Source organism: Ostrinia nubilalis, chromosome 10 (assembly GCF_963855985.1).
Source record: "Ostrinia nubilalis chromosome 10, ilOstNubi1.1, whole genome shotgun sequence".
Lineage (NCBI taxonomy): Eukaryota > Metazoa > Arthropoda > Insecta > Lepidoptera > Crambidae > Ostrinia > Ostrinia nubilalis.
The window spans coordinates 2,950,535-2,965,685 of NC_087097.1; the positions used below are offsets into that span (position 1 = coordinate 2,950,535).

General features: G+C 36.4%; 1 protein-coding gene and 2 long non-coding RNA genes across 3 annotated transcripts in view; 1 reads left to right on the top strand and 2 right to left on the bottom strand.

Annotated features, from left to right (window-relative positions):
- The window catches only part of LOC135075687 (uncharacterized), a 545,949-nt gene that overhangs the window by 418,599 nt on the left and 112,199 nt on the right, over positions 1–15,151 (bottom strand). The window lies entirely within an intron of this gene.
- LOC135075510 (5-hydroxytryptamine receptor) overlaps positions 1–15,151 on the top strand; it is a 137,062-nt gene that overhangs the window by 14,225 nt on the left and 107,686 nt on the right. The window lies entirely within an intron of this gene.
- Positions 7,643–9,597, bottom strand: LOC135075508 (uncharacterized). Its single transcript, XR_010258034.1, has 3 exons — positions 9,490–9,597; positions 9,133–9,275; positions 7,643–8,795 (listed from the first exon to the last, which is right to left on the bottom strand). It is a non-coding gene; the product is annotated as an uncharacterized LOC135075508 (long non-coding RNA).

Genomic DNA, 15,151 nt, shown 5'->3' on the forward strand with positions numbered 1-15,151 from the left:
TTTGTATGTAAATAATTCAAAACAAAACTCTTTTTTTCTCTTAACTCCAGGGATAGATTTCAGTGCGCTCCGGTTTACAAATTAGTATTGGCCTGAGGAACAAAATGCACTATGGTTTCATTCTGGGCAGCACTTGGTCCAACTCCCATACATGGATTGGCACTGTCCTTTGCAAAACTTACCTGTCTCAGGTAAGATTCGAACTCAGGGCTTGAATGCCAGGCGGCTACTCCTCATTGGTAACTGTTCTAATATTCGCATTATCACTTCAACTATGTAATTAGTTTGTAACTAAACAAAAGCCTTATTTTTAAAACTTAACGCCTCAGATCATCTTTTGTAAGTTTCTTTTATTACTGTTAATTACTTCTGTACACAAAGGCCGTAACTAGTTTCAAAGGGTTTTCATTAAAACTATGAAACAGAAAAACTTCCATTTTATTTAGTTGAAAAAATATTAAATTGTTTTGGGAAGCCTGGGAGAAATAAAAAAGTCAATTTACGTAGGTAATTATTTAAAATTTTTTGAAGATTCGAAATGAAACATAATTTTGTGCTTCAAATGGCATTTTATTTTTTCGATCTATATCAGGTTATAATGTCTGAGCCCAATATTGGGAACTAAGAAGTTCTTTCAACCCAAATGCAAAAAAACCATGTTGGTTTTTTTGCATTTGGGTGTTTTTTTTGCATTTGGTGGTCACCTGATAGCGGTACAAAAATCGCCTTTGACTCGCCTCGCCGCCAGTTTTGTGCAAGCTAGAGAACTTTGCTGATACCAAGTCAAGTGTAGTAAATTAGAATTGAAGCACTAAGATAGGATCTAAGTCACTGTTAGGTACAATGGCCTTGTTGTTCAAGACAAATATCTTAGCCGTTAATCTTAGTCTAGTTCTGGTAGAGTGAGTAGAATAGGAACTCCCACTTACCTACCTAGATTTTGGCATGATTACAGATCTTAGTAACCGGTTACTAATTCATAATCGTCATCATCATTTCAGCCACAGGAGGTCCACTGCTGAACATAGGCCTCCCCCAATGACTTCCACATCGCACGGTTGGTAGCGACCTGCATTCAGCGCCTTCCCGCTACCTTTATCAGGTCGTCGGTCCACCTTGTGTGTGGACGTCCCACGCTGTGTTTTCCGATACGTGGCCTCCACTCCAGAAACTTGCTACCCTAATGCGTTGCTAATTGTACAAAGGCAAAACGATTGCTACGCCAACCAATAACACGCGTTCAATTGCAGGTGGCGCTAGTTTCCATACATATTTCGCAGTCGCATTGCAACTATACAATTAGCAACCGGTTGCTAAGATTTGTAATAGCCCCGCGGGAACAGAGAGGCTGGAAATAGCTCGCGAATATTAAGGCCTCCTCCAACACCGAGCGAAGGAACAGTACGCCTATAAATCTAGAAAGCTAACTTAATAACCAGTGAAACCCCTCATCAGCAGTTCTATTCATAAAGCCCAAACTGATTAACGCTCAAAATAATTGCATAAACATTTATCATACTAAACTAAGGGAGCGTTTCCATTGTAGCGGAGCGGAGAGAGTCGCGCAAAAAATTGCTAATCACATTGTGAGGAAAATTAAAGGATTGTAGCAAAGAGCTAAGATAATTTGAAACGAAGCAGTGTAAAGTTTGGCATGCTAATGACGTTATGACTAGCTTCATTGTAGTTGGTTTTAGTCTTCAAGAAGAGGGAGTGATGTGTATTTTTTTAAATCTTAGGTAGTATTCTATGTTCACACACACCGTTTGAATGATGTTGAAGTAGATGGTGTGTAAGTTTCCTGAAAACGTTTTTATATTAATAAAGAATCACACTAATATTATAAAGGCGAAAGTTAGTGAGTGTGTACTGTGTATGTTGTTACTTCTTCACGTCGAAACGACTGGAGCGATTTAAAAAAATGATATGGAGTTAGCTGACACCCTGGATTAACACCTAGGCTACGTTTAACCGCGGGTTTTAATAGAAACGAGAACGTTCCGTTTATCTCAACTTCGCTCCATTTTAGTTAGACTTATCACCACCATGCGCCGCTGTAGTGCCGCTAATATTCTCCGCTAGCTTCATTGTAAACGCTCCCTTATACAATAGAGCTAGGGTTTATCAAATCCTATTATGCAAATTAAGTAAATAGTGCTACCAGCGAAACTGTTATTGTCAATAGGGATATGTTACGTAAGGGAGCCCAATTTTAGAGATTGTATGTTTGATTGATTTGAATACATTACAAATATTACAGCGGTGAAGCTTCGAAATTAAATTTCCATTGTTGGATAGCAGACAAAAGCGCGATATTGATAAAACTAAAAACTTTATAACTGTTTAGCTAGCGACTAGTGATCGAAGAGGCACAAATTTTTTTGCCCTAAAAGTATTTTTAGGCTCACCTGAATAATTTATGTATTAATAATTATTGCTTGCCGAATTAGTCTCTCGTTTTAATTTTTGCAATTTACCCAACTTTTCAAGTTTTTTTTTTGCAATATCAGCTGTCTGCCAGTAATTGTCCTGTCTAAATAGGTCTAGTTGTATTAGAAAATCAGGCGGATAAAAATGCTTATTTAAGGTACTTTATCTAAAGGCTATTATTTTAACATTATAAACAGACACTTAAATTTTATTTCTTTGCATACAGAATATAGAAGAGTGAGGATACTAAGGTATGGATGGCCATGCTCTTATCTTTACGAGCATACTTTTATGTCTCATTGCTGAAATGGCATACATTAAATAAAGAACTCGAGAAAATTGTTTGCGGTATGTTTATTTGTAGCATTATTTTCAAAGGGCTAAGCTTTTCTGTGTATTAGGACTGAAATTTGGACAACATTGAAGAAACAAAGATATTTTTCAAAGAATTCAAATAATATTTAGTAAAGAAAATTTGTACCTAGGAGTACCTAGGTACTAATTTTCGGTATAGTATAAATTTCGGTATAGTAATACCGGTATAGTTCTTGCAACTCATGACGGCGAGTGAGCTTCACTTGTGTGTGTGTGTAGCTTTACGTGTACATGCACATAACGGTAGTATAATGTCTGTCAAAACTTTTGAAAAACAAACAGTAGCGAGCCACCACACATGTAAAGCTCACTCGCCTTCGTGAATTGCAACAACTATAATTTTTTTGTAACCCGCTAACCCCTCGTGGTAAGTTAAATATTCTTGTGTTATGAGTGAATTCACCAAAATAGTCCAGCGGCGGGTTCCATGGATCACGAGTCGGATAGTCCAACACCGTTGGGCTATTTTATAGACCTTAGTTTTAAAATTTAAACTAAATCACAAATCAATTTGTCTCACCCTGTATATTTCATTAGACTCAGCCTACATTCACTAAGCCTCATTTTTGCACCGCATATTCAAAGACACCCACACTCGTTTGTCTCTGTCAAGATGACGCGTCACAGTGCGTCACGCTCGACGCTTTATTTTGCGTAATTAAGCCTTGATCCTTCGACCAAAATAGCCAATCATTTAGTGGTTAGCACATTAGGGTACCAGTGAAGGCCAACGCAAAGTTTGTGGCTGTCACAAGTTGTGAGAAAACTTTTAAACGTTTAGAGTAGGCGCACACCGTTGATTTTTCGTCGGCAGATAGTTTAGTCGGGCAGTTGATCAGTATGGGCATGTATGGGAGTGCGCACACTACGCCGATTCGATTTGGCCGATTCTTAATACAATTTACAATCGGGCACAACTATCGGCCAACTAAAAATCAACGGTGTGCGCCTACTCTTAGACTCTCACATCTAGGGCATGTGCACACCACGTTTTTCTACAAACATCTATAGATTGGGTCGGACTTTTGTATGTATCGCGTCTGTGTCGATACAAATGCGCGTCGAAGTGCGTTTAGAAAACGTTGTGTGCATAAGCCCTTAGAAAAAATGTAGGCACTTACGAGAACGAGAACTGCTTGAATTCACTTTATTTTGACACATATTTCGATAATCTTAATATATTTTAGATTATTTTGAGTTACGAGTATAGAGCCCTTTATCTAGGTGTACGATATATCACCCTGAACAAATTATACTATCAATGTCAGAAAATGAACCACACTGTAGTTAATATTCTAGACGCGAAAATCAAATAGTTTTCAAGTTTCGTTGTAGCTTTGAAATCGGCGTAATATAAGCATAGTGACGTCACAACTATGCATAGGTACAGTGTACCTACCATGAGTTTACGTTAGGTGTGCTCGCTAGCGATTACGTCAAAAATCTCTATGAAGATTTTGTTTCTTGAAAGTAGCCGCTAGGGGCGCTGCACAATATGTCATATTAATTAATGTCATTTATTTACGCAGTCGCTAGCGAGTACACCTAACGTAAACTCATGGTAAGCACACAGTACAATAGAGATTGTAGTAATTTTATTAAAATAGAAAAAGTAGTAAAATCTGTGTACTTCTACGAGTAATACCTTTCGTATTTCTTATCTCATATTCCTTGATCCATTTCCTTACCTACTTGATTCAGCCTGTAGGCAGCGCTTTTGTAATTCCACGGTTAAAGCAAACGTGACTTAAGAATAAACTCGTTAAGCCCAATTAATATTTCATAAACGCGTATGGATTTCGGGTTTATTAATAAGGGAAAGTTTAAACAACAGATTACGCTAACATAAAGTTGTTGTTGATCAAAATAATAAATTCAAAATGTTAAGAAAAACTTGAAACAAAAGTGTGACGATAGAAAAACTATATCAAACTTAGATTTAGGTAGGTTTAGATCATTATGTAGGGTAGGTAATATTTTTGTAGTTTTTCTGAACGTCTAGAGAGAGCAGTTTGAACAAAAAAAGATTCGTTCGTGTCTTGTATTTAGTTTCAAAATATCTTACTTTCCCCTTCTGATAAAGTTAGCCTTCAAATTGAAGCACCCCGGTGGCAAACTCAACTTACAGGTGGTTATGCTATAAATCCTGTGGAATCTACAGGATCTACAGTGTAGATCCTGACTAAACTAGAGTCCCAGTGGTGGGAACGAGAAGAGAGATTAGTCCTGTTCACTAGCTTGACCTTTATTGAAATAAGAAACTAAAATCACCTAAATTTGTATTACAATAAGTTAAATATTGTGTAGGTTTTTAAGTGCATGTAATTTGGTGCCAAATAAACATTTTTTCTTTCTTTCTTTCTTTCTTAAATAAAAACGCTATGACCTTTTCTACGTTTACACCGCTTTTTCAAATTTTTACTTCATTCTTTTATCAAAAAAGATACACAATACACTGAAAGTCAGGAAATATTTACACACAACAAATGCAGCTAAAATCCTTATAAAACTGCTGTGGCAGCGTAATACAGCGCGTTTGTTGAAATAAATATATTTCAGTACTCTACTGCATGTTGCGACCGCTGTTCATAATGCCCCTAATTCGTCACTAGAAAAGATCTAGGTTCTAGAATTTCTGTAGCAATAGTGGCATGTTTTCCATTCCGAATAAGACTTTGTTGTATGTTAGAGGCCAGCAGATCTATTCTTATTAATAAATAAATAAATATCATTGGACATTTTACACTACGTTTCTAGTCCCAAACTAAGCAATGCTTGTACTATGGGTACTAGACAACGGATATAAACATACTTAAATACTTTTTTTTTGTAAATACATACAATTATACATAGACAATAACCAGACAAAACACCCAGTCCAATACAAACAAATATGTTCATGCACACAAATGTTTGTACCATACGGGAATCGAACCCGCAACCTCTGGAATAGTAGTCCGTTTCGAACCACTACACCAAACGGCCGACGAAATAAAACACTGGATACTTAACTTTCACATTATATTGCCTCATTTTAAATACAATTCATCACTTAGCACCAAAAGCGCGCGGAGTCGTCCAACGCGCGTCCCTCTATTCTAACGTTTTCTAGCTATGACACTATGACAGCAGCTCATTGGCCATAACGATACCGTTATTTTAACGTTTATTATTTTATCAACACTTCACTGTTTGGGTTTATTGGCGGTCAAGCTGTAGATCTTTACTACAGAGATGCAGCGGCGGGAACGAGAAGTGGGAATAGTCCCGTTGGGGACCATAGAACTTTCTTTCAGCCATTTTAACCGATGTTCTAAAAATACATCAGAATATTTCTTATTCCAGGTAGATTAGGCTCTATTAACTCTTATCGAAATAATATTATATTGAACTAAACACAGTAATTTTTTTTGCATAACAAGGCAGGTATTTGACCGCAATCGCATCTGGTGTTAAATGAGATGCAGTCTAGGATGGTACATATCTGCCCTGTAAGTGCCTATTCACTCTCGCCTTGAAAAGGCTCGGATTATAGTGTACGGGAAAGACAGCAGCAGGCAGTGAATTCCAATCCTTAGCTAGCTGATTGCATTATAAAAGAGTTATTTATTGAAACGATCAGTGCGAGCTAGTGGAAAGTTGACAATTTTTAGGCTTGGTTGCACCATCTTACTTTAACTTTGACAAACGTCAAAAAACTGTCATACTCCATACATAAAGCACCGGTTATCGCCATAATTACTGTCAAAGTAGGATGGTGCAAGGATTCCGTGGAGGGAAGCATGGTCGATCTGTTTTAATGGTTTCAATTTATTATTTATTGGACTTTAGTGTACAAATTTGGTGTTATTTTGTGTTCTAAAGTGCAGTGAAGTGATAAATTATAAAAAACATTGAAATACTTCGAATTTGAGCGCGCATCGAGTATTGAGTGGGTTGTCGTCAATCATATGTTGTCGTATGAACAACCCGCTTTGGACACGGTGGCGTCTCGAAACCTGCTTACGGGCATACATAACTCCACGGAATCCATTAAAAAATTAATAAAACTGAAACACCCACGTTCTATTGATAACTATGTCAATTATTTATCACTCGACATTGGCAGAAGAGAGGTTTACCATTAAAAAAAAATTAAGATGGTGCAACCCACTTTTAATGTTTTTGTTTGTTTTCTAATACACTTTATTTAGTGAAACCTAAACCCTGTCACACGTACGACCCATATCTCAGTAGACCCCAGTCTATCTAATTTGTGGACAGCTTTATGGGGCACTTTCATTACAATGTAAAACCTAAATCTAGGCTCTGTATAATCTGGACTGTATCTAACTTTTATAAATTCACAATGAACTCTTTAGAGTTTGCATCCCACTGTAGAGTAGATATCCCCTGAATATCCCTGGTAAAGTGACATAAATGCGAAAGTAACTCTGTCTGTCTGTCACGCTTTCATGCTCACGCCTAAACCACTGAACGGATTTTGATGAAATTTGGCATAGAGATAGTTTAAGTCCCGGGAATGAACATAGGATAGTTTTTATCCCGGTTTTTGAAACAGGGACGCGCGATAATGTTTTTCTGTGACAGAAAAAAATTCACGCGGGCCAAGCCGCGGGTAAAAATTTGTGCTAAAATATACATACAACTAGATGAAAACCCGGCTTCGCTCGGGTGAAATTTGACTCATAATACACAATTCTAGGTGCAAAATGTAGATAGATGTTTCTGTAGTCATCGGTTCTCAAAGAATATTAAATATATAGACACATATAGCTTCGTTAGTTGTGTCACAGTTGTGTTTAATAAATATGGTAAATAAAAACGCAAATGTTTTTACACAAATTATTTTTATTTTAAATCAACATTCAAAATAAACTAAGACAAATTAACAAAACAATCAAATTCAATCGTTAATATAGGTTATGTAAATAACTCTTATTAATAGTCAGAAACGGGATCAGATAAGAAAATACTATTTTCATCAATACCTGGCTCCGGAAGTCCGAAATCTGTTAGTCTCTTTCCGTGGAGTTTTAATGTTTCATCAATTTCTTGTAAAGCCAACTGTTTGGATAATATTTCAGGGCGGGATCTTGTAAAGTCTTCGATAAAATGTGATGCAAATTTTTCCCAAAGAGCATTAGGATCAGTTACTTCACAAAACACGCAAATTAACGTAAACAGCTGTCGTAATTGCCGAGGAAGTTTGAAACCAATTGCTTCATCCAAACATCTTTCCCATTCTTGATCGTCAAAAAGCAGCCCCCTTGCTTGAGCAGCTTCTCGAAATGATGTGTAAATAATATTTTCATATTAATAAGTTCTAACATCTCTGAAGCAAGTCGGCCCTTTGACGTGAAGAAGTAATAGCCGGAGATAATATCGTTCCCGATCAGAAAAGGAATAATTATACATTCTTGCAATTACTTTATCAGCCGCTGACTGAGATATCGGAGTCGGAATTTCAGTGTAAAGATATTGTCGAGCACTTTCATCTGTTCTGTTTAGTTAAAAAAAATGCTAATAATATTTCTGGAATTGGCTTTAAGACTCTGTCTGGGTCTATGTATACCTTCCCATTATGACAACAATTTTTAAAATGATTTTTAATTTTTTCACCTAAAAAATGAAGTGCTTGACATTGAACACATTCATAAATCATAGAACCAACTGAATGTACTGATACTTGAATGGTGTTATTTGAAAGTGCTAAATATAAATAGTTAGTCCTGGGGTGCTGATATTCTGTACTAAACCTGCTTGAATATTTACGTTTTTTCGGGGGTCTGCCCGCCATTTGATATGTTTTCTTTCTCTTCTTCTTTTAAAGAAATAAAATCACTGCCGACTGACAGCACCTGTTTTTCCTTGTTGTCCGAAGAAGCATCATCACTGCTGACTGACAGTAGCTGTTTTTTCTTGTTGTCCGAAGAAGCATCATCAATCATTAATGAATCCTCGATTAGCGTCAACTCTTCGTTATCAACCTTAAAAGAGAAATATATTTATGAATAGCTAATTTAATTTAATTTAAAGATTTAATTTAAATTTTTAATGATATATTGTGTTACTCTTATTAAACAAATTTAATAAGATGTGATGAAAAAATACACCACATGCAGGAATTGAACCTACATCATCCTCGACTTCTCCGTTGTCGCGCTCTTACCATCTGAGCTAACTGAGTTTAATAAGAGAAATATATTTTATTTTTAGACAAATATTCAAATAATAATAAGTATTGTGAATGTATGTAGGTGTAGGTATATCCTCCCACCTCTATATTTATTTTACTTTACTCAGTGACCTACACTATCAACTTACCTGAAAGTCATCTAATAAATCTTGTGATGCAGCAGAAGCAGCTTTTTGCTTTTTAGGAAAAAGGCTTGATAGTGCCCGAGCCTTGTTTATTCTTAACTGCCTAATTGTTTCTAAGCCACAACACTCGCAATAATTGAAATTATCTGCAAAAATATATTACACAATTATTTATAATAATAAGCTGCCAGCCGAGCTCAAGTGGAACTTGCGCATGAAGGAGTCTATTCCGTTATCAGAAAAAACGGTGCAAAAATCGTGTCTGTTTCTGTCGTGTATGTTGATAACAACTCAACACAGGCTATGTATGTGGTCATTTTTTATTGTCGGGTTAAATAAAAAAAATATTAAGCCGCTAACCGAGTATAATGTTGTCGCATTCCACACATCGACTGCACATTTGCATTTGTTTGCAGTTTCTTACAAATATTTTGCCATTACAAAAATTGCATGTCACTGGAATTTATCACTGTGGCTCACTGTGCGAAACTAAATGACATTGACATTGAACTTCAACTTTTATGGTTATGGCTAATATTCTTTTTCTGTGGTTGAATCGGCCAATTAAAGAAAAAACACATAACAAAGAGTATTGTCATAAAAATCGCGAAACGCACTGATCTCCATTTATTTATGGATCGATGACAACCCAGCAAATAGTTGATTATAAGGTTTTGGCGCTGATCGCATAGTGAGTGGATGGTAAACTACTAAAAATGGCGACAGCGGTTTGTTTGTCAGTGCCATCGGAATTTAACGAAATTCTCCATTATCCGAATTTTGCGGATATATGTTGTCGACTCAAAATCGATATTTTTTTATGCTTTGTTATTCATATAAGGTTTCGATCCAGTCTACCGTACCCCTTGACGAAATTATTAATATAGATAAATACATTTTCATAGGAATTTAAACCGTAATACACCGGAATAAATTACATACTATAGGTATTAAATATCCAATGTGGAGTCTTCACTGGTACCCAAGATATCGCCCCCGTGGGTACAAACAAAGTTACAGTTAATAATCGCTGTCTTCGAAGTAATCAAGAATTTACGGGCATAACTTACACTTTGGAAATTGGCAGAGTTAGGGAAACATATTTTTAATTGATATACACGTGAATTTAATCTAATACGAGTAGGACCATTGTAATAGTTTGGAGGGTTTTGTGTTTCGCATTTCAGTTACAAAGCAAGTGAAGGTCACGCATTCTATTCCCGGTGAGGACTATTCTATATAATAATACTAGCTTTCCGCCCGCGGCTTCGCCCGCGTGGAATTTTGTCTGTCACAGAAAAACTTTATCGCGCGCGTCCCTGTTTCAAAAACCGGGATAAAAACTATCCTATGTTCTTTCCCGGGACTCAAACTATCTCTATGCCAAATTTCATCAAAATCGGTTGCGAGGTTTAAGCGGGAAAGCGTAACAGACAGACAGACAGACAGACAGACAGACAGACAGACAGACAGAGTTACTTTCGCATTTATAATATTAGTTGGGATGGGATGTACGGAGTCTGAATCTAATACAGGAATATTGTATTTCTATAGAAACCTAAATACTATATCTACTAAATACACTCATTCAAAAACCACCAAAAATAGGTACCTATTTATTATTGGGTTGGCAAACAATATTTGTAGGTCAACCAGTTAGGTAATAATTCTTGTAGTGCACGCTCGTCTCATTTAATCCCAAAGATTGGTTACATAATATTTTATTTATAAACACTTATTTTGTACGTATCCGAATTTTATGACCTTTTATGAAGATCAGGTTAAAGTAAGTAAAAATAGATAAGTAGTTAAAAATAGTTACCTAATAGAGTTTGTATGATCAAAACACACATTTCAATAGATAGAAACAAACTTTTCAACAATCGACAATCAAACATAAAAGGATCGAAAGGCATTCCTCCTCATTTTATGTTGGTGCAACTCCGTTTTATATTGCGAACTAACGCTCTATGTTGAAAGCTCAATGTTGTTCAGTCTGTATTGTACGAGCACAATTATATTGTTATTTTCTTTCGACCTTTAGCACAATGGTTTTAAATTCGTTTTCGATACGAGAAAAGTTTAACTGCTTGTTGCTTTTTCTTCGAAATAAAAAGGCTTCGTAGGCTCGCTATACTTACATAAACTCTGCCTAATATTTATTAAGAAGTTGTGTGTACTAAGTTTTAATGTTGTAGGTTTTCTCCATAAAAAAATCCTTGACTTCAACTTTATTTGGACAAGTAACTAGTAAATAATTTACTAGCGAGCTTTTCATGGTCCCCGTAATTTAGACTTTCTATGACTTTAGCAACTTTGAAATCAGTAAGGCCTATTTATTTATTTCAAACTTATATGCACATAGACAGTGTACATAAGGCGGACTTAATGCCTTTCGGCATTTGATAGAGCTCGCAACCTGGTGTCGTTACAATCCAGTTACCATTCGAAATCTATGGGGGAGTCGCGTTTTGACACCATAAAAAGAATCTTTATTGACTAAGGCATCCACTAACCTGTAGCTTGCTTTACTACTATCTACCTATTAATTTTATTATTAAGTGCTTTCCAATAATATTTCTATTAAAATAGTAAGACACGGGTCTTATTAATGCGACATTATGTACTCACGGCTTGACGTATCGGCTACTATATGGTGCAGCCGTGATCACAAGCAGATTGTATTTTCTGCAGCAGCAGCGTGTCTTATTGTTTTAGTTGAAATGGAACGCGAAAGTCGCACCCTTCCTGGAATAAGTACGCAAGTGAAAAATGCCAACTTTTCAGGAGCGTAAAAAAACTATCCTAAAAATTTATTACCATTATTAAAAATATGTGTTATACATCAAAAGATAGCTAAAAATGTCTGTGAGGGGCCTATGTATTTATATTTAAAATACACTTAATAGGTTTTGAGAAAAACTTAAAAAAGAGCGTTGCGTACTTATTCCGCGAAACATATTTAACACCTTGTTGTTGTAATTATGAATATTGCATTGTTGACATGTAAAGGAATACATGCTGTTTGGTATTATTGCAGATAACCACTTATTGGCGTTCAGATTTAGTCGTGCATTCAACGTGTAAGTGTAGTTTACGTAGTTTTTCCTCGAACTATTCGTATCGAAATAAATTCGTAAAAAGGATAACGTACTTTTACCTTGTGAAAAATTACATAACTTATGGTTGTATTTAAAATTATAGCTTTATTCAAAATCAAAAAGTTACAATATTTTTGCACAACTATATTATAATTTTCGAAAATTGCATTTTTAGGGAGAGACGAGCTATCAAAAGGACTAATGCCCGTTTTCACCATCAATCCCTAATTTGTAAGTGACTTCTATGGTGATACATAACGGGAATTTTGTTTTTATAGGGGTCACTTAAAAATTTGGGATTAATGGTGAAAACGGGCATAAAACTCATTTATTTTTGCAAGTAGGCTTTTATAAAGCATTTTTATAGTTTTACACTCCCCAGTATTAACCCAACCACTGCTTCAGGACATTTTTTTTACGGAAGCGGTAGATAGATATTTTGTAAAGTTACCATTTAAAACAGAAAATCCACAATCACCATTTGCAGACACCAAACCGAGGAATGAACTGCCGTTTGCAGTACCTATTTGCGGACCAATACGACCTAAAACCTTTAAGAACAGACTCTAATACTTTAAAGACAATCAACGCACCTGTAACTCACCGAGGAGCGGGTGTCTATGGGCGGCGGGTAAACACTTACCATCAGGTGATTCGTCTGCTCGTTTGCCTCCTTTCCCTTAAAAACCCAGAAACATAACCACTCAGGTCCGTTCAATTAGAAAGGTAGTTACAGAAATCACTATACCTAAAAAAAGATTAACGAACACACAGATTTTTTTTATTAAAAAAGATACCTACCTGAAAAAGAAAAAGAAACAAGACTGACAGTATACTTACATCATCATGCGGTCGTCTGGAATAATACGGAGACAACTCGCGCACGATTATAATATTTGATGCTTTGTGTTAAGGTTCGATTTATATTTCACTGAATAACGAACTGCTTGTAGGTTCCCAGCTGCAAGAAAACCCGAGAAATATTATAATGAGATGAAACGTGTTTGCTTCATAGATGACATTATGAAGATGGTCTTCAGATTTATGTGACAAAAATGATTCGGATTACCGGAGTACCGATTTCTATAAAATAATAAAACAATATTTTTATATCAACGACCTTTTATCAGAAGTGGACTGGTCAATTGAAGCTATAATGCTATAATTTAATGAGAACTTACAGAGCAGATAATAATACATCTGATGTGACCATCCACCAGGTTACACTTCAGAGAATGTGCGAAGGAATTACACGACCTGATTCCACCAGCCCCCTTCCATCATCAGACGCTGGTTAACGTATCATTCCTACATTGTCGACATTCCACCAGCTTGCACTAAGCGTTTCGATAAACTCTTTTATAATGCGAACAGGTCGCTGCCTGCTGCTGTCTCTTTGGACCTTATAGGCACTTACAGGTAGATATCTATCATCTTATACTGCATCTCACTTAACATCACATGCAATTGCGGTCAAATACCTTTTGCTACCTAGTTCTGCGTTGAGTTTATGAAGTCAATAGAAGACAACAAAATATAAGCTAGTGCCAAAGTAGTGTAGTATTGAATGGAATTTGAGCACAGATTTCAATGCAATGTGAATATACCACAAAAAAACCAACCATGAAACGTAACATTTTATCTTATACATCTGATCAAACTTTTTGATCCCCTTGGCTGGAGCTTAGCGTTAAGCACAGTCATGGCTAAGATTCTAATAGAAATAGAATAGAAAGTATTTATTTGTTTCAAAACAAAAACTTTGGCTGATAAAAAACTAGTAAGGATGGAAAGATAAGTAACATTAGAAAAAGATTGGATTAAGATACGGCAGGATTTGATTCACATTGACAAAATACAGATATAGGTTGGTATACTATCTATGTATAGATACAGAGAAAAAATACATCATCATCATTTCAGCCACAGGACGTCCACTGCTGAACATAGGCCTCCCCCAATGACTTCCGGATCGCGCGGTTGGAAGCACATAGTACGCAGAACTGACGGCCGATGGGGCAGCAAGGTTATGGAGCGGAGGCCACGTACCGTAAAACGCAGCGTTAGGACATCCATCCACAAGGTGGTCCGACGACCTGATAAAGGTAGCGGAAAGGCGTTGGATGCAGGCCGAGTAAAAATACAATATAATTAATTTAGCGATGCCTCTGTGAGTGCAATAAACTACAGCCGTTCACTATCAACTAGATGAAGGATTTGAAACGAAATTAATTGCTAAAAAACTCAAGTGCTCTCTAAAAACTTTTTTTTTTACCACGTCTTGAGCTATGTGGTGCTTTGAGTAAACTGGATGAAGCAAATGAGAAGAAGTAATGTGAAGAATACCAACCTCACAGATGTTCGAACACTGTGAACAGGTTTTTCTATTGTGATCGCCTAGCTGTCTGGAGAGACGAATAGGTGGAAATCTATTGTTGCAAACCGCGTCGTGGAGAAAGTCGAATACGTGCACAGATGTTTCAATTGTGCTAAATTGAATGCTACTGCCAAAGTACAAATTTTAATAATGGTAGATTTACCAGAACAGCAAGTATCTCAATCTAGACAATTCATGAACAAGGGAGACGATTTTGAAGGACCCTTTTAAATTTTGATGTCCAAGGGAACAAAACTATAGAAGCCTATAATATAGTGATATTTATTGTCTGCATGACGCTACCCACATTGAACTCGTTGGTGACATCACTTCCAAATCCTATAAGGTTCACACTCGATCAACCGGCGTGCAGCGATGGCGAACAATGCATTTAGGCACACATTTAGGTCTGGTCGCCATCGCTGCACGCCAGCTGATCGCTTGAGATTGCGTTGGTTTGGCTGAACCTATAAAGAAAGAAAGAACAGTTTTTATTTGGTCCAAAACTTATAGGTGCTTTTATACGCTTTGTTGAAGAGTGGCC